The 25,818-nt window shown below is 42.8% G+C and overlaps 1 protein-coding gene across 1 annotated transcript in view; it reads right to left on the bottom strand.

The window, feature by feature from the left end:
* LOC128410231 (protein eyes shut homolog) overlaps positions 1–25,818 on the bottom strand; it is a 472,516-nt gene that overhangs the window by 336,165 nt on the left and 110,533 nt on the right. The gene's annotated exons all lie outside the window — the stretch shown is intronic.

Raw genomic sequence — 25,818 nt, forward strand, 5'->3', positions numbered from 1 at the left:
TATATAATTAAACTACAGCAGCATAGCAGAGTTTCTTAAGTGCAAAAATACCATGGAAGCAACACTAGAATATGAGAAGGCTGCAGTGATGCAAACTACTCATATTCTAATGCCCCCCCCTGTAGCAATTTAAGACACCTAACTTCAGAGATAATTTCTAGAGCAGTGTGGGATCCAGACACTGTGAAGCCATAGGTACACTAATCTGGGACTATATGAATTGGGCCCTGTTGTCACCATGGAGTTCAGCCTCACTGGTCTTTACAGCATCCCTGCAAGTGCTTTAACTCCAGTATTAACTCCCACATTTCCTGGGCAGCGTGCTAAGCAATGACTTAAGCACACAGAAAAAGACAATTTTAGTTTGCATGATGTGTATCCTTTGCTCACATGCCGCATTCACTTTGCATAATGACAGGAGAACTCCGAACATGCAGATACTTTTCTCATCCTCTAACTTAAATCATACCATCCAAAAGCACACCCTGAATTTGGACCATGTAGTAGAGCCTGGCTGAAGCAAAATACCATCCTTATAGCACTACCACTGCTAACAGCACTCATGAATTGAATCCTGCCCTATGATTCCATGACAGATGACAGTAAACTAGATGTACAGAATCAGCAGGATTCCAAAGATTTCCATTTATTTTACTGAGTTGCTGGTAAGCAGATTTCTTCCTTCCCGTTATTATTCACTGGGAAAATTCTTCAAGTTATCTCATTAACACATTGCTAAATCCTATCAGACAATGTGTAAATAAACCCAGTGTTGTTGATTTTATACATATTTCTGTATGTATGGACACAATGCGCTTCATATAGCATCCCACACAACAGAGGGGAAAAACACCTTATGTATGATGTACAGTAAGCCTATAACTTAGGTGGGGGTTATGGGCCAGGGATTGCACCTAAAGCAAAAATTGTGTATAGTCAAAACCCATTGGGTTCAATGGTGGGTGGGACTACCAAATCATTTTTCCTGGAACTCTGCCCGCTTTCCACCCCTTTATATTTATTTATTGATTTACCACACATGTAAAGCTGAATGTGCACAAGTTAACTGGGCATAAATTGTGGGCTTAGTGTATAGAAAACATATCTGTATGCTCTCTTGTGTGCCAAACTAGCTACTTTCTCCCCCGCAGGCCAGCAATAGGAAGATATTCTACATATATAAATCAAATTCCAGTAGGAGGCTTTCTTGATCTGTTGTTGTAAAGAAGAGGGGATAAAATGTTGTTAGTATACAGACAAAGAAGTCGAGCTCCACAATACTCTCCCTTTGAGCATCTGCTTCACCTGCATAAACTCCAAATACTTTCTTTTGAAGTCATTCACTTCTGTACATCAGAGGGTTGAAAATCCTTCTATAGTGTCAAGCTTGCAGGGGATGGGACTTCAAAAGAACAGTTACTCTATCTCTCTGGTCTTTGGCTATCCCACTGCATATACGCTCCAAACCTAAGGCAAACAATTTTCATCCTACTTCCCATGCTTTGATGAGGTCATAATGGCACTCTCTTCCCATATATATATTCTTTTTAGTTGGACTTTCGATTTGTCACACTTGCATATATATATCTCATAGTTTATAATTAGTTGCTGTGCTAATATTAATCAGGAATTGTTTTAGGAATTGTGTACATGATCTCTCACATGCTACAACTTTCTCTCTCTGCAATTCAACAAGTGCAGCTCTTACAAAAAACACTAAATGAATTGGAATAAACTGCCATAATTAAGGAAATCATGAATATATCTGATTAGATCTATCATGGGGGGGGGGGAATCAAGTTCCCTTACTATATAGTCTTGTAGAGACACAATTTCTTCCTTTCACATTAGCCCAGCTAATGGAGCATCTCGTGTACAAGGTGGAGGTCTGTGTATTGAGAATTGGGGGTGGTGAGTTCAAATCTACTAATTTACTCTTGTTAAGGATAATTTTTGTAGTATCATTAATCATCATCATGCTCAGTGCTGGGCTTGCACTATCCTGCTATTTTAAATTAAAGCCTGAAAATTTTTTTTAGCAAAAAAATTGTGAGCTCACAACTGATCTTTTAGAGGCCACTACACAATATGAATTGCACTTGATTGGAAGACTTAAGGAGTCAAGTCACAGATTAGTTACAATACCACCACTTATATGGCAGGTTTAAGTTAGATTTTTTTAAAAAAATGCATTCTTGGACCAAAGCTCACAATTGGAAAAGGAATTATTACAGAATAAGGATAAACTTTTGTCTAAAATGTATAACTTTTTATTAGAATGGGAAACAAAAGATGAGCTAGTTAAAGATCTAAACCAATGGGAGAAACTCTGGGAAAATGACCTAAAATTTACTGTGTGTTATTCACTGAAAGAGAGCTACTTGAAAATGATTCATAGATGGTATTTAACTCCGAGTAGGTTAGCAAAGATGTATAAAGTAGAATCAGACTTGTGTTGGAAATGTAAAGAAATGAAGGGAACTTTTTTTCATATGTGGCGGGCATGTAAAAAGATAAAAGAATATAACGAAATGGGAAAAAAATGTTGAAAATTACTTTCCCAAAAACTTGGGTAGCATTACTATTCACAGCTTAATTTTTAAAAGGAATAATTGGCCTCTGAAACATCTCGCCTTAAAACAAGTTTTTGCCATCTTGGATGGGAGTCACTTCTAAACTTTATGTTCCTAATTGTGTGTGTGTGTGTGTGTGTGTGTGTGTGTGTGTGTGTATACACATTTATACATATATCAAGATACAGTCAAGATATCATATATTAACATGGTTATTTGGAAATGACAAATAGTTTGCAAATGAAGGAAAGACCAAAACAGAAACTATGCAGAGTTAGGTTGCTAAATTCTTATCAACCCCAGTGGGATTTGCATTTAACATGGAAGTAAGTTAATTGTTGCCCATACCAATTATAATCCTGAAACACAACAATTCATTTAAATTGGAGGGAGGAAGGTTATTCAGGCAGCAGCAGTGCTTTGCTGAGGCTCTTCAGCCTCCCAGCTAACAGCTGATGTGTGGGAAAGCTGTGCCTCAGCTGAGCAAGCTCCCAGCTGCTCCTGCTCTCGTGAGCAGGAGAGATGGGTGGGTGGGTGGGAGCTTGTTAAGCTGCTCAGCTGAGGCGCAGAAGCCCCTCTTTGCCTCAGCTGAGCACTCTCAGCAATTGGCCTGGGCGATACATCCCCAGTATGAGGGCCACAGCATAATGGCGGCGTCACCTGTTGGTATATCGTGAGTGAAACTGCCATTGTTCCTTACTCCCCCTGCCACCAGCAGACAACCGTATGCCCCTCAGTGAAGCAGTATAAAGAAGCTGTCCACCCATGCCTCAGCTGTCTCTGCATAAGCAGGGGGCGCACACAGACTGCCTCTTCCTCCTGGGAGAAGGAGTAGCCTGCCTACTTCCTGCCCGCCCATGTGGCAGCCGTGCGAACAGAACCTGATACAGGTTGCCTCTGACTCATGAGGAGACACCTCCCCCCCTCAAGCCCAAAGATATCCTCTTTGGGCTCTGGAGTACTTCTTCTGTGGGAGGAGCGTCCCAGCACCTTTTGGTCTAGAAAAGAGCACTGGTCATACCTTACTTAAGAAATAAAACTGTCTCTGTTGGGGTGGGGCAGCAGTCACAAATCTGACACAAACTGTTGTTATACTTTCATAGCTCAGCTGCCTTTTTGCTTCATTCTTCTCTGGCAATCAAGCTCCAGGCCATATATCCGGCTCGCTTGTGAGCAGGCAACATTCCACCTAAACAGGTTGGCAACAGTATAGTCAGCCAGGTACACAATGTTTACACATTGGGAATGGGAGCTGAAAGTCAGCCCTGGCACAAAACCAACAAACATAATCAGGAAAGCATTTTTTCTACCGTGTTTACAAGCTTCGTTGGAGGAATTCGCTGGCATAGCCCTAGTCACTTGTAAGGAGCAACAGGAAAGCCATACTATTCAAATAAATAAATAAATAAATAAATAAATAAATAAATAAATAAATAAATAAATAAATAAATAAATAAATGCTTTGACCACCTGTGATAGCATGGGCTGTAATCTGTACCTTTGAGGGAGAAGAGAGGAAAACAAAGCAATCAACTCCTGCACTTCGTTATCACCACTACCACCAAGTGGATTCCTCCCTTAGCTCCCTTAGCTGCTTTTTCTCTAGAAAAATAGGTGCCAGTCCTCACCGTGAAGTTGTTACAGTAAGTGCCACACTTTTTAACAACAACAAAAAAAGAGGTGCCAGTAACTGCATACCTTTGAGTACCCCCCAGAACAAAAGCACTACTCCTAAAGCTTTGGACTTTAAATTGTCTCAATCTACTGTCTATGGTGGATGCGGATGGTGCTGTGGGTTAAACCACAGAACCTAGGACTTGCTGATCAGAAGGTCGGCGGTTCAAATCCCCGCAACGGGGTGAGCTCCCGTTGCTCGGTCCCTGCTCCTGCCCACCTAGCAGTTCGAAAGCACCCTTAAGTGCAAGTAGCTAAATAGGTACCGCTTAATAGCAGGAAGGTCAACGGTGTTTCCGTGTGCTGCGCTGGTGCCGGCTCGCCAGAGCAGCTTCGTCACGCTGGCCACGTGACGCTTAAGTGAGATGGGCGCACAACCCTAGAGTCGGACACGACTGGCCCGTACAGGCAGGGGTACCTTTACCTTTACTGTCTATGGTGGACGCGGGTGGCGCTGTGGGTTAAACGACAGAGCCTAGGACTTGCTGATCAGAAGGTCGGCGGTTCAAATCCCCGCAACAGGGTGAGCTCCCATTGCTCGGTCCCTGCTCCTGCCAACCTAGCAGTTCGAAAGCACGTCAAAGTGCAAGTAAATAAATAGGTACCACTCCGGCGGGAAGGTAAACGGCGTTTCCGTGCACTGCTCTGGTTCACCAGAAGTGGTTTAATGCTAGCCACATGACCCGGAAGCTGTACGCCGGCTCCTTCGGCCAATAAAGCGAGATGAGCGCCGCAACCCCAGAGTCGGTCACAATTGGACCTAATGGTCAGCAGTCCCTTTACCTTTACTTTACTGTCTATGGTAGGTAGATTGGTATGACCCTTAGGCATGGAGTGAATGACAAGACCTCAGACCAATTCCAATGCCACCCTGCCAAAAAACAACAAAAACCAAACCCTAACTAACAAACTAGGCTTTTACTCAAAGTTTTAGTAAAGCAACAAGGAAAGATTAGAGTGTAGGTCATGTAAAACTCTCTGCAAAGTTGAGAAAGCACCCAACCCAACCAACAGTGGAAACACTTTTCTCTCACTGGATCAGGGAGCTTTCTGCAGTTATGCAGAGCCAAGTTAAGTTTCTTGGTGTACGCTGACGGTGAATTGCAGAAGCCATTCCAGCTTCTGAAATCCCTTCCAGCATTTTGTCCTGATGGCAGTATTGCCCAGGGGCACTGCATTACTGTTGATGTGTGTTGCAAACAGGCTCTCCAACATCTGTATCCCTTGTGAGGTGCAATCGCTAAGAGATGCCTTTTGGTGTACACACAGGAAGTACTGCCATCATCCGTGTTTTAATACCTTAGTTTGAAGACATGAAAACTCATGCTATATATTAAAGAGGAAAGAGAGAGAGACCTACACCAGCCCTCCTACTAGCTCAGCTGCACTGGGCAGAACTGTCATCAGCATGGGTGAGATTGTCCAAGCCAAGGCTTGTTACTACTAGCCCTTGCAAATGAGCTGTTGCTACTTTAAATCTATCCAGTTTGGCAGCACGCCTTGCCCTCCTCTCTGTGCTTCCAATGACACTAGTACATATGAACATAGGAAGCTGTTCTTATACTGAGTCATACCATTGGTCCATCTAGCTCAGTATTGTCAACACTGGTTGGTTGTGGTTCTCCAGGTTTCAGAACTGGGAGGAGAGGTCACTGCAGACCTACCTGAATATGCCAGTGATATGACCAGTACCCTTAACCATGCATGCAAAGAGGCTACACTCTTTGGCCATTTAAGGTGCCAGAGCCTCACTTCCAGCACCCTTGGCTGGCTGGCTGATAGCAAGAGCTGAGAATATGACTGGGATGTCAGGATTAAGCTCCCCATCCTGGTATAAATCACACCACATTTGATGAAAGCACTGCTGCTTACATGCTTTCAAAGCACAGACAGAGTAAGACACAGCAGCAGCGCTGCAACTATTTTGGTTCAGAGCTGCCTTTGGTCTTTCAATTCCCTCACTTGTAAGGTCCTTATTCTTCAATGTCTGGAAGAAACCTCCTAGGGGAGTTTTGGAAGCCACAATCAATACTGTCACTAAGTTGTCACAATGCCTGAAGTAAATTTGTATTTGAGAGAGAGCAGCCAGCTTTAAGAAAAGCAGGGGGGACCTGAAGTGGTGTTGATGGGAAGGGAAAAACACTCTGACAATATAGTTAAAGATCCTGATCTAACACATTTGGCCTCTGGTCATTTGAGAAACTCTGAATTTACAGAGTTGCTATTAATCCTGAACTCTGAAGTACCTAGACTAACAAGAATTGCCTTCTATTCAATCTAGCACATCAGAAAACTAAAATCACTTATGTGGGGTAACATGCCAGGCTTTGCGAAATGTGCATCGATAGCAGCTAGGCTCTCACTGATGTTGTGAGAGTAAATGAAAGAAAAATATAGGGACTTTAAGCACTGCAGAATGGAGCAGCCTGCCTTCCCATGAAGAAAAGGCTATCCAAAAAGGATATTCACTATACATGCAGATCCTGCTTACCAAACACAGTGTGTTCCCAGGAAATTGTTCATTAGGCAAGCATTCACATAATGAGCTGACAATTTGCATTACTTCCTATGGGAACATTTCCAATTCATGATCCCACCCCCCTGTCATGATTTCTTCCTAAAATGGCTGCAGCAAACCAGCAAAACAGAGACAAAGGAAAAAACTGATTTGTCTGATCTCCCCTGCTCTCTGGTTTGTCCAGTCTTTCTCACACCTCCCTCTCTCCATGGTTTCTGTCCAAAAATGGTGGCCACTGACCAGCAAAGCAGAAACAAGTACGAAAGTGAGGAAACTCCAGCTGTTCAGATATCAGAATCAGCCATGTTTGTAGTGTAGTTTTGGTATAAGTCCTTATTTTTGGATAAGGGAATTTTCGGAGAGCAGGACCTGCCCATACATTATTTCTGTGATCAAATCGCTCTATGGTATTAAGAAATGTCCACATGTTACATTCAACAAGTGTATATGCACCTGTTTACACAAATAGTTGAGATATACACATGTACAGTAATTCACATATAATGGTAAATAAGTGCAGTCTGTGTACCTAGGCATCAAATGACCGAATGAACAAGTATACACTCTTTCACAGAAACACTTATGCATGTGTAGAGAGAGCTTGCACCTGTGTTCAAAATGTGAACAAGCCTACATATAGTTCACATGTTACATTCAACAGGTGTGCCGTCTGTAAACCGTCTTTTGCACAAACACTTGCACATGTGTAGAAGCAGATTGTTCCTCTGTTCCACGTAATGTGTGAAAGAGCCTATAGTTAAATCATGCACAACATGCACCGCAGGACCTTATCAGCAGAAGTGCCACCAGTAGGGGCTGGTGAGGTAATGCAGGTGGGCTCCATTGCTCTCCTGGCTTCCTAACACAGCAAGTTGCTGCTGCTTACCGAGAAGGTGAGGGGGAAGTGTAGGGAGCTCAGTGTGCTGCATAGTGGCAGGAGCATCAAATCAGCTCTGCCACCAAGCTCTCCCTCTTATGTCATCTGTTCCCTTTGTACATTTATTTTTCCAAAAATGTCAAAATATTGCTGCAAATAAATTTGCAATAAACTTGTACATAACGTAGTAATGTGCACTGAAAAATTATGAAAACATTCTAATGAACCTTCTTAATTCCTACAGATCAATAATAATCATAAAATACTTTCTGCTCTTCATGGGTATAAGAAACTTAAGGAGGGAAAGTTACTATATTAATTGTGCAATTACTTAAAATTTATAGACGGGTCTTATAAGAACAAAGTTGGTTTTATTTTATTGCATTATACTACAACCACACCTCCTGCAAGTCTCCGAGTAGACAACCACCTTATTGCAAACCCTGCAAAGAAAACAAACATGTTTTCCCCCCTTTCACCGTTTCAGGGCTTCAAACTGAGTTAAGTAGTAGCATCAACTGATTACAACGCCATTAGGTCCACTATGTTCATTAAAGTTAGAGCTGGAAGAAATAGCGCAAGCATCAGGGTGGGTGATTGGGATGGAGAGGAAAATGCTCCAAGAGACATTTAATTGGAATTCTTTCATTCCACAGAAACTTCTGCAAGAAACAGCAAACATTTAGCATCAAAGTGAGCCGGCAAATGAGAGAGGACAGAAAATCACCTCAGTGCAGCAAGGACAACAAAGAAAAGTTAGAAAATGAATGAAAGACAGCCCTTTAAATCAATAATAAGAAAGAATGCAATATTACTGGGTGGCATGCATATGTATTTGTTTATACTATATATCCCACCCCCTAGCCAAAGATTTTCAGGGCTGGGTATAAATCCAACTACAGTTCAGTAGTGGGGGATGGGGGTGGGCAATAAATATTTTTAAAGCACAAGCTGCAGTCATTACAAAGTGAGGCTATCATTAAACACTAATAACCAGGTTTTAACCTGGTGCCCAAATGGAAGCAGGGTCGCTTAACAATCCCTCTTCTCAGGGAACTCTGGGGATTGTAGCTTAGGGAGGGGAATGGGGATGTCTTCTAACAATTCTCAGCACCCTTAACGAAGCACAGTTCACAGGATTCTTTGGGGGGAAACCATCTCTATTATAGTGGTATAATAGTGCTTTAAATGTATTATGGGGCTGAGGTCTTGAGTCCTTCAAGGCGCCACAAGGCACTTTGTTCTTTTTGCTGCAACAGACTAATCCCCCAGGAAACAGTTAAACAATAGTTAATAGAAGTCGTGCCTGAAGGGAGCTGTCTTGCTGTGTTCATTTTATCAGCCAAGTCTCAAAAATGTCCTCAAGACAAGAGAATTACCATACAAATGAGCTTGTTGTGTGCTTGGACCTTGCTAGCCATGTGTATTTGCCTATAAAACACAGCGAGGGTGCTCATGGACTGGCATACTGTGTGATCAGACAGGTGCCTCCTTCTCCCTGGCACTCCATGACATTCATAGAGAATTCTGACGGGAAAGGGGCATCATCAGCGCAAGGAAAGCTCCATCCTCTGAAGGGCTGGCAAAAGGGGATTTGTCAATAACCGGATTGTAATCAGTTATTGCCGAAGAATTGATGCTTTTGAATTATGGTGCTGGAGGAGACTCTTGAGAGTCCCATGGATTGCAAGAAGATCAAACCTCTCCATTCTTAAGGAAATCAGCCCTGAGTGCTCACTGGAAGGACAGATCCTGAAGCTGAGACTCCAATACTCTGGCCACCTCATGAGAAGAGAAGACTCCCTGGAAAAGACCCTGATGTTGGGAAAGATGGAGGGCACAAGGAGAAGGGGACGACAGAGGACGAGATGGTTGGATAGTGTTCTCGAAGCTACCAGCATGAGTCTGACCAAACTGTGGGAGGCAGTGGAAGACAGGAGTGCCTGGTGTGCTCTGGTTCATGGGGTCACGAAGAGTCGGACACGACTAAATGACTAAACAATAATCAGTTAATTCATTGCATCATGCACTTAACCTTAAGCAGCAACCAGAATGTTGATCTCATTTAGGTGTACACAAGTTGTGATCCACCAAGCCAAACATGATAAAATCCCTAGTTTTTGCTCTCTGTGAAAAACGAAGGGGTGGTCAATCTCCACTTCCTGACTGAAGGGGAGCACTGAGTTCAATACCAGCTGCAGGTGTGGAAGGCCCTCGGACAACACTCTCTCTTTCCTTCAGGGATTCTGTGACCTGTCCTCACTGCCATTATCACCAGCTGCTCCTTTTCCCAGTTCTTCAGTGCAACAGCCTGGTTGTTTGTGATGCACAGAGCCGATAAGCAATTGGGCAGCTGCATCTAGCACTTCTCCTTATCACCACCACCATTTTCTGGGAGAAAATGAGAGGGTGAATAAGATGGTTTCGACCAAGAGAAGAAATGGGTCCAGGGAACTTGTGTATGTTCCCCCCCTTCCTGGACCCTCTGTAGGTGCCAGACCATTCAGATCCTTGTAAGTTTCATGAGTCCAAATTTGTGCCAGACTGTCCTAATTTAAATTCATTCATACCAACCAATCCAACTCATCTGAAGCTTAAAAGTGGTCATATTTACAGGCACAAAGACTCCACGACACCCCAAAGGGTTGGGACTAGCTCCTTGCGCAGCCTCTTCTAGGTGTCTGTTCCCTCCCTCTTAACGGGGAGGGTAGATTTCCCTTTAAAACTAGTGTACCTTTTATTCCAGCTCCAGCACTCCATTGCCATGTGCCTCACTATATTAGTGGCAGTGAGTTTTTAACTTCCTTTCTCATATACGTGTTGAATAAAACCCGGCTGATAAGGTTGTTGAACCTAATATGCTATTGATTTCATCTTTGAAAGATTTATTACAGGTTAATGGCCAACTCTAAAGGCTTTGAATTTGTATTTTGGGGTCATTTACAAATTTATTGCAAGGAATTATTTTAGCTTAGTGATATTAAATCAAATTAAATGGTCGCTGTATGGAGGGGTGAAATTTGAAGTGCGAGGTCAGCTTGGAGGTAAATATATTTGCCCTGTTTTTACACAGCATAATACTTCACAGGTCACAACTTTGCCTTGCAGCAACAAGATGAAACTTTGCCAGAAATGGGGACAAAAAGTCTAGAAATATTTGCATTCAACAGAGTTCAGTTCACGTAGGGTGATAATTTTTTAAACATTGATTTAAGTTAAATGTCAAATACTGCCTATGGAGCATCTTAGGGCTAGATTTGTCCTTTAATCTGAAAAGTGGTGGTATGAACAATGTGATCCTTATCACTTCAAGAAACTTTTTGATGTATTCTCTTGCAAACTTTTATTTCCAGCACCCATGGTGTGCAGCATTAAAATAAAAGAGGATATCTCTAATATGTCAAGATTATCTAGATATTTGTATTTGGTGGGTAAGAACTATTAGTCAAGTTCTTTGGTTGTCCCTCACCTCTTTTTACACAAGGCTGACTGGAAACTACGAAAAGGCACAACCCAGACAAAGATCAGCAAACTCCCACAGATGTGCTCAAAACTCTTCCACTGTAAATGTTCCACTGAAATTCACCAGGACTTACAAAGTAAGAAGGTACTGAATTATGGTTGGATTATACTTGCACCTGTGCTTAAAATACCAGGAGAGTGAGGTTATCCCGCAAATTGCAAAATAGACTTTTGTGCATTTGTTACACAAGATTTTACATGCCAGATTTATGCAAACACCAACAAAGAAATTACTTCTCTGTATGAAATGTCATCTTGTACAAAGTGGCATTTGTTAGTATTATCATAAAGTCTGCACAATTAAAGGCTCACAAGGATGACGATAAGCATACTTCCCAAAGCCGTTTTTTTGTTTGTTTGTTGATTCAACAGACAAGAGCTCAGTAATATCTCTCTCAGCATATTCTCAAAAACAAAATACTGGTCTGTCATATAACTGCTAAGCCTCACATCTGAAATTCTTCACCGGTGACTCAATATCCCCTTGGACATATGGCAACATAGGTGTTGGGCTTTTAATATCACCATGTCTTGGGTGATAATGGAGCATAGAGGTTCAGTTCATCAATCACTCTGTAGCCTCCGTAAAATTGCATTACGAGTGTATGCAGGCTGTCAGGAAGTTTGTGACCTGGCAAGGTTTGTATGGAGCTACTGACAGTAAAAAACTTAAACAACACAACCCACCTTGATAGACATTGCCTAGAGCTTCAGTCCATTGGCGTAGCGTGGGGGGTGCAGGGGGGCCGGCCGCACCGGGCGCAACATCTGGGGGTTAGGGTTAGGGGGCGCAAATCCATGGGTTAGGGGGCGCAAATCCACGGGTTAGGGGGCGCAAATTACTTGCCTTGCCCCGGGTGCTGACAACCCACGCTACGCCACTGCTTCAGTCAGAGGTGCCAGATTGAGGGGACCCAGCGTGTGGCATGTGTGATGTCACACAAATGACACTGTGTTGTCCGGAGAAGGCTGAGCGCTCTGGAGGAGCCAGCTGCACATGCAACACTCACCACGCGTGATGTTGCATTTGTGTGCTGGGCCCCCTCAACATTGAGGGGGCCTAGCCCCTTTCCAACAAAGACTGAGGGGGTTGGAGACACATCAGCTCACTAGAGTTGGCATGCCTGGCCACAGCAACTGTAATTTGTAGGTGAAGATAAAGGACCCCTGGATGGTTACGTCCAGTCAAAGGCAACTATGAGGTGCAACGCTCATCTCACTTCAGGCTGAGGGAGCCAGCCGTTTGTCCATAGAAAGCTTTCTGAGTCATGTGGCCAGAATGATGAAACTGTTTCTGGTTCAACGGGACACTGTGACAAATGCCAGAACACATGGCAACACAGTTTGCTGAACCAGGCATATGTCTTAAATGCATTTAGTAAGCCTCAGGCAACATTGTTGGGCTCACTAAACGAAGAAGACCACAAAATTAACAATAATGATAGAATTGCTTGTCTGCGTGTGGGTTTTTTTCTTTTGAAAACTATACAGTAACAAGCAGAGCAACATACTGAACATGCTACATTTGCGCACAGCTCTCAGATTCAAGGACAACCTCCCACAGAAAATGCAACATGGTTTGTTTTGTTTTTAATGTAAGTCGTTGTCCTGAAATGATAGTGAATGGGCTTGCTCATTTCTTCTTTGATCTGCTTTTAAGGGTCAGTTGCTTGACCACTAGCATATAATCACTTAACCACGGAGTGCTGACAATCTCCCAGAGACAGAATAGGCCTAACCGACTTATGTGCTCTGTTGTGTTTAGAGGCCCTTGGAAACAATTAGCCTCCTTTTATTTCCTGCACATGCATAGCATTATGCTTTAGCCTTTAGGTGGTAACCTTGACTACACAGATTGACATTTTCAGAGTAATTCCCTAAGCAGTGGGAAATGTATGGATGATAAACAGAGGACTTTCGTGGTGGCATCCAATCAATGCTCATTTTGTTCCTTGTCTCCTAATAGCTGTGCATGCAGAACAATGTGCATTACGTTTTCATGAGAATTTACTGATATAACTTCATGCTCAGCTGCTGCAATCTGCTTTAGCATTAAAGGTAGTCTTTTCTTTAATATCCAGAGCAGAAGCAATGGACTGAGCAACAGATTTGGGTTCCCTATGCGCTGGTAACTACTTCGGCATACAAGTTCATAAGCATACTTAGTGTCATCTGAAGACACATCAGAGGCCTAATTTGGCAGAAAATGTAATCACTCCACTTCAGCGGGGGGAGCTGAAAGGTACACTCCTGATTAGTTGTTTGAGATGTCTGTTGGTTGCCTATGGTGCAGAATACACATATTTGATGTACAAATACTTGACTTTTCCCTGGCCTTTACTAATTGGCTAATGAATTAGACACTTGGCCTCTTTAAGAGTTCCAGCCAGTGAGTTTTAGATTTGATGTCACTTAATCTGAGAGGGGACGTGGGTGGCACTGTGGGTTAAACCACAGAGCCTAGGACTTGCCGATCAGAAGGTCAGCGGTTTGAATCCCCGTGACGGGGTGAGCTCCCATTGCTCGGTCCCTGCTCCTGCCAACCTAGCAGTTCGAAAGCATATCAAAGTGCAAGTAGATAAATAGGTACCGCTCTGGCGGGAAGGTAAACGGCATTTCTGTGTGCTGCTCTGGTTTGCCAGAAGCAGCTTAGTCATGCTGGCCACATGACCCGGAAGCTGTACGCCGGCTCCCTCGGCCAATAAAGCGAGATGAGAACCGCAACCCCAGAGTTGGCCATGACTGGACCTAATGGTCAGGGGTCCCTTTACCTTTACTTAATCTGAGGGAGCCAGAACTTGACCTTACAATTTATACTATAGCAATTATACGGCATGTTCATTGCTTGTTTTTCACCAACTTTATCTAATTTATTAGATATCATATGCATAAGCCATATGTTGGGGGGAATCATGGATTATTATTATTTTTAAAAAAGTACAGCACAACTCTAAGCACATTTACTTGGCAGAGCGTGTTCTCCCTAACAGAGAGCACGTGTTGCGGTTGGGGGAACAAGCCACCCTGCAGTGACTAGGCAAATTTGGTAAGGAACCCAAGCCTTTAAGTGGTTAAATTTGGGTTGCTGGGGAGTTTTGATTGTTGCCAATTTGGAGGAGGGGTAAGAGTCTTTAAATACAGGGGCCAGACGTTGGACGTCCTCTTGGCCGTTTTGCACCGGATCACCCGCCCTCCCTCCCTTTTATAGGGTGGTTTTTCTTGATCACTTGACCTTGCTATGCCTGTCATGGGGTCGTCCGCCTTGGAGCGGGGGCCTGGTAGGAATTTTGCCATTTGGCTGATTGGCTGGTGCCATTTGGTTTTTGCCTACTGCGTAGCAAATCGTCACAACTTGTAAGGTTGGCGATTAGGCATTGGTTAAATTGGTTCTTGGAGGGGTAAGTGCCTATCCCTCCAAATGATGCGGAAAGGGAATTCCGTTAAAGGAATCCAGGGGCTTGCCATTCTTTTCGTCCTTGTCCCCGGAGTCGGACTTGGGCCGTGCAAGCCCCACAGGAACATGAGGGTGAGAAGTGAGGGACTGTTGCCCAGCTCCATTTCCTCACCCAATACTTGTTTCCCACGCTGGCTTCCGCCGGAGTCCGGAAGGCCAGCTCTGTCCCTGAGGGCAAGGACAGATAGTCATAACCAATGCCTAAGCAACCACTCACATTTTTTGTATTTTGAATAAAGTTGTGGCCAAAATTATGCCAAAAACCTTAAACAAAAATTGATGTGTGAAGTGTGAATTTTTTGGGGGTGGCATTGTGGGACTCAACACGCAATACATTTTACCACAGCCAAAAAACCGTAATACATGTTTTAAAAATACTATATTCACTAGTATATGCCTTTTATGCACTTTTTTTTTTGGGGGGGGGTATTTATTTCAAAGTCACTTTTGGTTGAAAAGGTCCGTTGCAAAACTGGGCAAAATTAAGTAGGTTTGCCCATTTTTAAAAATCTTTTTAGTTAAAGCCACACACTAAAAGGCACAGGAGTGTATCCAACATTGCACAAGCAGATTTCCACCCATTTGATGGGACTTCCCCTTCCCCTTAGCCCATGCATGCCCCAAAATCAGCTCTGGAGGGTTTCCTAACCCTGATGGAACAAATTTCGAGGCTATTTGCACAGGGGGCCGGCAGGTGGCAGGAGAGGAAGAGCGGGAGTTCCATTGGAGGTCTGTTATACAAATGAAAGCACAGCATTCCTTTGGCAATCATGTAAGATGACTACTTTCAGCCATTAGCAGAAAACCTGCCTTCACCTTTGTTCTTCTCCTGCCTCAACATTTGCTTTCCTAATATTTGTTGCTGCCACACGTGTTCTGCGTGCTCCTTTGCTGATGCAGCAGCATGTAAATGTGCTCTCATACTTGCTAAGTAACAAAAACAGGAAAACAACAACAGTGTTCAACAAATCCACCTGAATCATATAATGTGCCCCACCAGAGGGAGGTGTGGAGGTTGACCACACAAGAATGGGTCTCTTCAGTGGTTGCTCCTTGTCTGTGAAGTGGTCTCTCAAGGGAGAAGTTCTTGGTGCCATTGTCAATCTTTAAGTGTCAGGCTAAGACCTTTTAGTCTACTCAGGCTTTGGTAATCAAGTTGCCTCCTACTGTGGTGCTCATCTTTAAGGGGGTGGGAGACAAAAAGTAGATAAATTGGTACCACTCCAGTGGGAAGGTAAATGGCATTTCCATGCACTGCTTTGGTTTCGGTGTTCCATTGTGCCAGAAGCGGCTTAGTCATGCTGGCCACATGACCTGGAAAAACTGCGGACAAATGCTGGCTCCCTCGGCCTGTAAAGCGAAATGAGCGCAGCAACCCCAGAGTCGTCTGCAACTGGACTTAACTGTCAGGGGTCCCTTTACCCTTTTTAGACATTTCCTAATTGGAAATGCCACAGGATGAGCATTTTGTGTATTTTGAAATGTTCATTTTTTTAAAAAAAAAACTGATTTAAAAATGTTTTTGTTCGTTCTGTTTTTATCTTGTCAAATCACTTTTAAAAACTTTTTTTTCTAATAAATGATGACAATGGCAATGGCAGTAATAGCTATACCATGCTGAGTGTGTGTGTCCCCCCCCCTTTATACATCATCAATATACATTGTTCTTGCTATAGGAGTCCCCTCCCCCCGTAGGAATACATACATTTTATGTGAGAGATGCCCAGGTGTTTTCACCAAAATCTCACCACCCCAATTTACTAAGATTATGAAAAGGGACATGATTAACTCAGCAATCAGGAAAACGATCTTCAGAAAACTGATCATTATACTAAATTACATCCAATTTACTTATTCCCTAGAATATGCTCATTTTGCAGCAAAATAAAAATACGTCTCGGTGTTGTTTACCTATTTTGTAATAGGATGTTACAGAAGAACTATAGGAAGAGTCTCATTTAGCAACTTTTGCCTGGAAGTGCTGGAGGTTTAGAAGTACTGCTATTCTAAAGAAATCAGTTGAACCATTTTTTAAAGAAACTGTTATAATCAACTAACGAGAGCTACTGAACTTGTCTACCTAGTGGTTTAGGCAATACTCTCCTCTAACTTCTTCCTGCATATCAGGGTGGAAGTAAGATGACATCTTCCTGTTCCAGCTACTGAATGTGCCTGTTGCACCCCTAGACAATCCACAATGGATATATGATAAATTCAATTGGCACAATCAATTTCCTCTCAAAATCTGAAAACTGAGGCTGCTAGCCAACTCCCCTTCATGCTAGGCTGTAGTCATTCCTCCACCCAGCCCAGCATCCACCTGTGGAGTCTAGTACAGAACATTATTTCACCTGCAGGTATGATCCTCTCCCTACCCCTTCAAGGCAGTTGGCAAGAAGCCCTGAGCTGACTCCATTGCTACCACTTGATGAGACCAGAACCGGTGCTGCACTATACCTAGGCTGGGTCAGAAGTTTTCCTGCTCCTCCCTTCCTCCTCACTTTGCATGAGTGTCAGGGCTGCAAATTCTCTCTTAAGCCTTTCATTTTGCTGGCTAGGGTTTGATTCGCAGTGCCATCATGCCATTCAATGTGTATATTTGAATGTTATACCTATGCCTGGGTGACCAGGGGGTGGGACAGGGTAGCCTAGTGGACATGGTGCTCAAGAAGCTGGTGGCTGTCTAGCTTCAGGCATGCTTGGAAGAAACTCATTAAATGGATCCATTCCAGTTTGCCTTCAGGTCTGGCCACAGCACTAAAACTGCCTTAGTCACCCTAGTGGATTATATTTATCAGGAGAAAGAGGAGTGTGTGGCCCTGCTTATCCTCCTTGCTTTCTCAGTGGCTTTTAATACTCTTGACCATGGTATCTTTCTGGAGCATCTTCAAGGAGGTGGAGGTTGGGGGCATTGTGTTCCAGTGGTTCCAGTCCTATTTCCAAGGTCATTTCCTGAAAATAGCTATGGGGCACCACTTTGGTATCTAGACTGGATTACTGCAGTGTGCTTTACGTGGCATATCAAGGGCCTTTCTCCCACTGTCATTATGACAGGCATTTTGCAAGTAAAGAGATTATTGCAGATGGCAGGATGTGACAATGAAGCTAACATAAGAATATGGTATCAGGAGTGTCCAAACTTGGTTATTATATATATAGCTGTCACTGTCTGGTTTACAGGAGGTCAAAGTCCTGGCGGAGGACGTCAGGACCGGGGTCAAGATGGCGGGGTGGGAGCAGGAATGAGAGTCCGGAAGCCAGGAGTCAGGAAGCCAAGGGTCTGAGGGTCAGAAAACCAGGAGTCAAGAAGCCAAGGGTCCGAGGATCAGGAAGCAAGGAGTCAAGAAGCCAAGGGTCCGAGGATCAGGAAGCAAGGAGTCAAGAAGCCAAGGGTCTGAGGATCAGGAAGCAAGGAGTCAAGAAGCCAAATGCAGCAAGGCAGGAAACGTGTTGTGGTGGCAAAGAGCCAAAGGGAAATGCTGACCTTATATCCCTTCCCAGCTCTTGCCACCAGGTGCTGTGAGTTACCAATTGGCCTCACCTGTGCGGCTGCACCTTGCCTCTTCAGAACAAACTTAGGAAAGCCCAGGCCTGCGAAGCCATACTGGTCACAGGGCCTGGCTCCTGCACGCACTCCTGACAATAGTCCACTGATAGCAGGAGACCAAACTTCAGAAATGCCAGAAGAATTTGTCAACAGAACACTTTGTCACTGAGCTTAGTGCAAAAAAAGGGAAACAAAGGCTCATTTGTTGTGATAAGAGCAATGCAGTTGCCTTGCATGATAGGTTGGTGGGCGGGTCCATATTTCCTGCTAGGGCACTGATTAGGCATGCCATTATGGATGGATTGCAGCAAACTGCAAACCCACATTATAATGATAATAATAATAATTTATTATTTATACCCTGCCCATCTGGCTGAGTTTCCCCAGCCACTCTGGGTGGCTTCCAATCAAGTGTTAAAAACAATAGCCATACATTGGTATCAGCACTGTAGCATACATTCCTTCCCTCAGTGAAAATGCCACATGTAATGAGAAGGACTGTGAGCTAGTTATGCCCACCCTCTTTAATATTAAGAGGGGTGGGGGAAAGAGGATAAAATTTGACAAGAGGGGTGAGATGTTCTTTCTGAACAAGCCATGCTCTAAACGGCATGACAGCTGGCACTCTGTAAAGGTTACAGGTTGTCAGCATTACAGTATTTCATGTCTAATTTGGTGTTACATGAATTCATGCCTTTCTTGTTAGTCACAATGTATAACCAGGCCCACACTTCTAGTGGTGGTTACTCAGTCTGCTGGAAATGGTGAATCACCAGAGTGTCAAAAATAACCTTGTCAAGCCCCAAGAAGCAAGCCTCACAATTAGAAATTCAGAAGAGCAGCACACTTCTGCTTACAGATATCAGGCACTGAGATTTGACGGTGTTATCCTTTTCACAATGACTAGGTCTTATGTCTGCGTGCTTTCCATAGCGTAACCGGAACCCTCACGTACAGCCAGGAGTGAGATGCAACTGCCATAATAAAAGCCTCGTTGTCGTCTTTTGTGTGCTAAATCGGGTTGGGGAAGAGATTTAGCTCCAGCTGACTGAAAGGAAAGCAGGTGGGCCTAAAGCAGAAGATGTCGTGAATGATTAGCACAGTGACATGAGGGTGAGTGAGTAGTCTAGGAGCAACATTCACAGGGGAAAACTAGAAATGGCAAATAAATTTCATTTGGAAAAAGCAATACCCAGACTAGATGTGTTCAAGGCTGAATGGCAATAATTACTGTATTTTAAGAACGTAAGTTACAGAATAGTGACCCATTTTAAATAAAGGGATTTATATAGGTTATACTAAATGTCCAAAATACGGTGGACATTGATTTGCTGAAGTGAATTTCAGCAACCCCATCTCCATTTTGTCAACGTATGAAAACAGATATATGTCAGGACCCAGATAAATGCAACTGAAAAGCCTTCTTCTTTTGAGCTAGTTTGGAGGCTTCAGGGCCCCACAGGTGGCAAATGAAGGCAAATTTACTGCAGTTACTAGAAGCACATCCAAGCAAACCAAGGCAGTATTTGTGATGCCACTGCAGTTTAACACCTTCCAGTGAGTTGATTTAGAGACAGCTCCTGCGACAGTTGAGTCAAATTCTGGAGACAGTCGTGCAAGGTTTCTAAAAATTCAGAGATCATGATGGAGTAATAAGCCAAGAGGGTGGTTTATGGACAGAAGAAATGGGAAAATAAAGACTGCAATTCAATCTCTTGTTCAGTGACAAAGACAGAATAGAATCAGGTTTGATCCATGACAGGGAATAGAAATTACTGTGATCTATGGAATGAAAGATATTACACTGCAGGTATGATTAATATCTAAAAGGAATTTCATCATTCTGCAATAACACTTTCCTGGAACAGACCTCAGGGTCTATTTCTTTGGACAGTAGCAGAACATTACATAGGCCAACTGGCAAAGTGGTCAATAGGTACCCAATGTCACTTCAGCAATACATGCCCTGCTAATACTGTTCATCTATTCTTGATAATACCCTCCTAAAACAGCAGCATTCCAAAGAAAGAATGCATGTTCTCTTAAGGTTTACATTATTCCTAGGTTGTCAGAAGTCATCAGTGTCCTGTGAAACATGATATTACAATACTGGTGATCAGGTGTGTGGCCTGCTTTGCCTGATTGCATTACAGCAGCCCAATTCTTTAGAATCATAGAATCATAGAGTTGGAAGAGACCACAAGGGCCATCGAGTCCAACCCCCTGCCAAGTTCTTCCTGTCCATGAGTCTGTTGATTCTGAACTTCCACTAAGAGTAAACCTCTATCTACTTTCCTGATATTTATAAGGTTTGTCTTTTGTGTGAGTTTGCTGACGAAAATCAAGGGTTCCACTCTGACTGAAGCTCCTTCCACACTCCATACACTGAAATGGTTTCTCCCCTGTGTGAGTCTGTTGATGTTTCCTAAGACATCCACTATTACTAAAACTCTTTTCACACTCCATACATTGAAGTGGTTTCTCCCGTGTGTGTGTCCGTTGATGTGTTCTAAGATTTTCATTATCACCAAATGTCTTTCCGCACTCCATACATTTAAATGGTTTCTTAACTATGTGAGTCTGTTGATGTATTCTCAGGTTTCCACTATAACTGAAGCTCTTTCCACACTCCACACATGTAAATGGTTTCTCTCCTGTATGAGTCCGTTGATGTGATCTAAGCTTGTATTACAACGGAAACTCTTTCCACACTGTGAGTCTGTTGATGTTTTTTAAGTGTTCCACTCTGACTGAAGTCCTTTCCACACTCCATGCATTTAAATGGTTTCTCCCCTGTGTGAATCTGTTGGTGTTTTTTAAGGTCTGCATTCTGACGGAAGCTCTTTCCAATTCTTGATGTCCAATGTAGGCTCAGAAGCAATTCCGCCAAGTTCCTGTGCTCACTTCCCTGAGTGTTAAAACTGCATCAATAATGAACAAATCCAGTGCAGTACAAATACATAATAAAATCTTGTGTGTATCAGTTTCTGAATAAATTTGGTCCTACGTTTTTGAATGGGATAGAACAGCATATTATTAACATGACATTCATCCCCCTGTATTTGCCAGACAGCACAAGAGCAACTTATTCTACCTTACCATACTGAATATGAATTGATATCAATTAGTATATAGACTGATAACGAGCCAGTAAGAAAAAGTAACTGTCCTTGAGAAAGACAAAAAACAAGCTGAGATATAACCCTAAGAAACAGCAACTTCAATTAACAAAACGGTCTTTGGGTATATCATTAACATTTTGCTTATACAGTGGTACCTCAGGTTAAGTACTTAATTCATTCCGGAGGTCCGTTCTTAACCTGAAACTGTTCTTAACCTGAAGCACCACTTTAGCTAATGGGCCTCCCGCTGCTGCCACGCCGCTGGAGCATGATTTCTGTTCTCATCCTGAAGCAAAGTTCTTAACCTGAAGCACTATTTCTGGGTTAGCAGAGTCTTTAACCTGAAGCGTATGTAACCTGAAGCGTATGTAACCTGAGGTACCACTGTACTAAAACACCACTTAAAAACAGTTAATCCCCTGTTCCTGGCATGACTTTTGCCTTTCAGTCGTATTTTGTTATACTCCCTGAAAACCATCCTGAGCCACATGGATACAGTATAGGCACAATAGATGGAATAATAGCATTAGAATGCAACAGTATTGTCCTCCCTGTAGCTGACAGTAAGGAATCCACTTGCATATGCAGAACCGCATTGCAAGAGCACAGTCTTTATGTCCAGTTTGTGCTCTAGAATAGTATACTAGGTGCTGGGGACAAAGAACAGGGGAGTCCTGTTGCCTTTCTGTTCTACTTCTGCTATGGGAAGCCTGCCATCCTGTTGAACTCCAGCTCCCATCAGCCCCAGCCAGCATGGCTCATAGTAAGGAATGGTGGAATGTATAGTCCATCAGCAGCTGGAAGGCTACAGGCTCCCCATCCCTGTCCTACTTGAAGGTGACCCAGATGCATCTGGTTGCCAACCCTGGAAGTAGGCTGGACTGTTAGACAGACTTTGCTCAGCCCCAGTAAAGCTCTTCTAATGCTATGTTCGTATTATTGTAGTATGTGAAGGCTTGGTTTGTTGTTGTTTAGTCGTTTAGTCATGTCCGACTCTTTGTGACCCCATGGACCAGAGCACGCCAGGCACTCCTCTCTGGTTACTGAGACTGTAAAGTAGTCGTTCATGGAACACATCCTCATTTAAAAGAGCTAGACCCACATGTGCACTGATATCCAGCAATGAAGGAAATGACTTTGTCTAAATTGTACTTCCATTTTTGACTCATTACTCTAAATCTGACTTTTCTCTGAAACTTCTTCTCATTCTTGTTGTCACTTCCCTCCTTTGTCAAATAGTTTTCCTGTTCTGGAATATAACAGCCCACAATAAGCTGGAGAAAACCATTAGCATATAACCACTGTGAAATCATTATGATGAGCTGATAAGGGAAATAAGCTCTGCAATGCACACTTAAAGACACTGTGTCTCTTTTGAGCTCCAGAAATATGGAAAAATGCAGATAAGGATTATACTTCGGATACCTACGTGCACCGGGAAGAAACTTTTTCACATCAAGAATGACTCCCCACTGTGACTATGCACTGTAGGATTAATCTCCATCACAAAACTTTATGTGGGTTTGTGGATTTAAGTTAGAGTCTTAATCACTTTCAATGTATTTGATTAGTCTTGACAGGTAACCAAAGCACACTTGACTAAACAATCATAGATGACTGTCTTAATTATGGGTATGGATAGTAAACAATATGCCCTTTCCCTTCTGAAAGGGCATAGATATGCACTTTTCTTGCTTTAAAGCTTTTACAGATAGTAACATTTAAAGAAAGGCAGTCTAGCTGTCATCTTTATTAACAAGGTGCATCTTTACTAATTGCAACTTTTGCACCATCAACTTTAGCAATGTACATTCATGACAAAAATAAAATGCACCCTCTTTGAATTCTGTGGTTTTACATATCAGGACATAATTGTAATCATTTGTTCCTTAGCAGGCCTTAAAATTAGGTAAATGAACAACACCACATGACATATTACACCGTGTCATGATTTATTTAACAGAAATAAAGCCAGGATGGAGAAGTCATATGTGAAAAACTAACTACACCCTTAGTTGTTCCATAGAAATTAAGAGGTTAAGTGACAGACAGGGGCTGCTAATCAAATGCCCTTGCTTAACTGATAATCAGCAAGTGTGCCCACCTCTATAAAAGCCAAAGTTTTAGCAGTTTGATGGTCTGGAGAATTCAGGTGTGTTTTAACACAATGCCAAGGAGGAAAGACGACAATGCTTTTAGAGAAGCAAGTACTGCTGCCCATGAAACTGTGAAGGGTTCTAAGGCTATCTCCAACCAATTTTAAGTCCATCAATCTACAGTGAGAAAGATGATTTAAAAATGGAAAACATTCAAGACAGTTGCCGATCTTCTCAGGAGTGGACGTCCCTGAAAATTCACCCCAAGGTCAGACCGTGCAATGCTCAGAGAAACTGCAACAAAACCCCAAGAATTAAATCTCAGGCTCTACAGGCCTCAGTTAGCATGTTAAATGTTAAAGTTCATGACAGTACAATTAGAAAAAGACTGAACAAATATGGTTTGTTTGGAAGGGATTCCAGGAGAAAGCAAAAGAACTGGCCACAAGGAACGTATCCAGAGACTCCTTCAGAAAATGAGGAATGAGTGTGCATAGAGGGGAGCAGGCCCGCCCCCAATGGTCCTGCATTGAGGAAGATTCAGGGCTTTAGACGCACGTTGAATGAGGCATGCTAGCCAACAGGCATGCAAAGCAAGGGTAGAAACGACTGTCCTGAATTGTTTATGGTTTTATGGCAACATGTAACACTTCATACACACACACACACACACACACACACACACACACACACACACACACAAACACACAGTGTATATGGGACAAGGCAGTTGGAAATGTATTTGCTTTTTAATCAGCTAAATATATTGCCTGGTTATATCCCCATAAATTCAGTGCCTTTAAACTGCTGACATATTGACTTTTTAAATTGTCTTTTTCATTATCCAAAACGGAGAAGGTTGGCACTCTCGCAAACAATATGTTTTCGTTTCCTATGAATTAGGTGACATAAAGCCAATAAAACACAGAAAGTAGTCATGTATCATCATAGCTATATAGTACATTTCTAAAAATACATGTTTCTCAAATTTTCAAGCAGTCGATAAATTGTATCCAACGCCAAACGTCAGCCTGCTGCATGATGGGAATTGTGAACTCACCTCTGCTCACAGGCTGATAGCTTATAACTTACTTCAAATAGTTTTTCTTTTCTTTTTTTTCAGGCAGGCAAATGAGAACATTTTGCATTCTGGGTATAACAAGCTTTACATAATTTGTTACAAGCAATAAAAACTAGAACTCAATAACAACATCAACTGCTGTTTAGGAACGAATACTTACAGCGGCAATCAAAAAGGGAACTGGCTAGAAACCTTATCAAAACAATATGGTTAACAGACCCAAAAATGAATTCAAACACAAAGAAATCACATATGCCTCTGTCTTATGATTAATAGTTAGTACACATGCAATTAGAATGGATCTGAATAGACCCACTAAGCTGAATACCACATGCTTTAACTTATATACTAACTGCCATATACCAAACCCAATAGGAGGTACGATACCTGAAGCAGCGTCTCCGCCCCGTCATTCAGCCCAGAAACTGAGATCAAGCACTGAGGACCTTCTGGCATTTCCCTCATGACAAAAAGCAACTTACAGGGAACCAGACAGAGGGCCTTCTTGATAGTGGCACCCGCCCTGTGGAATGCCCTCCCATCAGATGTCAAGAAGCTAAGTAACTATACAACTATACAACCTTTAGATGACATCTGATATAGGGACATTTTTTAATGTGTTGCATTTTATTGTATTTTTATATATGTTGGAAGCCACCCAGAGTGGCTGGAGCAACCCTGTCAGATGGATGGGGTAATGATAATGATAATGATAATAATTGCCTTTGTGCTGATTAAGGCTGCACAATGGCGGGTGGGCTGTGTGTGGATCAATGGATGTACAGCTTGGTATATTCTGTTACTTGTAAGAGAAATGTGTATTTTCAATTGAGAGAGTTCGAACACTCCCGCAATACTATGTCCTGGTGCAAGAATGAAAACTAAGGCCTAGATCCTGACCTAAACCCACGTGGTCAAATTCTGAACCTGGCCCAGTCTGCTTTCTCTAGTCACAACCAGCCTTGCCTAACCTATTTTGGCTCTCCGGTTCCATTCACCATGACAACAACAACAACAATTCTCCACACAGGGGAACATAGGAAGCTGCATCACACAGCATTGAGCCAAAGCATTGGCCCATTTAGCTCAGCACTGTCTACACCGACGGGCAGCAGCTCTCAGGGGTTTCAGGTATTTCCAAGGCCTACCTGGAAATGTCAAATATTGAACTGGGGCCTTTTGAATGCAAAACATATGTACTATCTCTGCACCAGTTTCCTCACAATTCCCCCTGTGCTGTTTGCCAGCCTCCATGCAATGCAGGTAACACTGAGAACATTAAAGTGAAGAGGGCACTGGTGAAGACCAGCACATAGTCTGCACTGGCTGGGTGTAGAAATGACAACTTCCCCTT

The sequence above is a fragment of the Podarcis raffonei genome, chromosome 3 (assembly GCF_027172205.1).
Source record: "Podarcis raffonei isolate rPodRaf1 chromosome 3, rPodRaf1.pri, whole genome shotgun sequence".
Classification (NCBI taxonomy): Eukaryota; Metazoa; Chordata; class Lepidosauria; order Squamata; family Lacertidae; genus Podarcis; species Podarcis raffonei.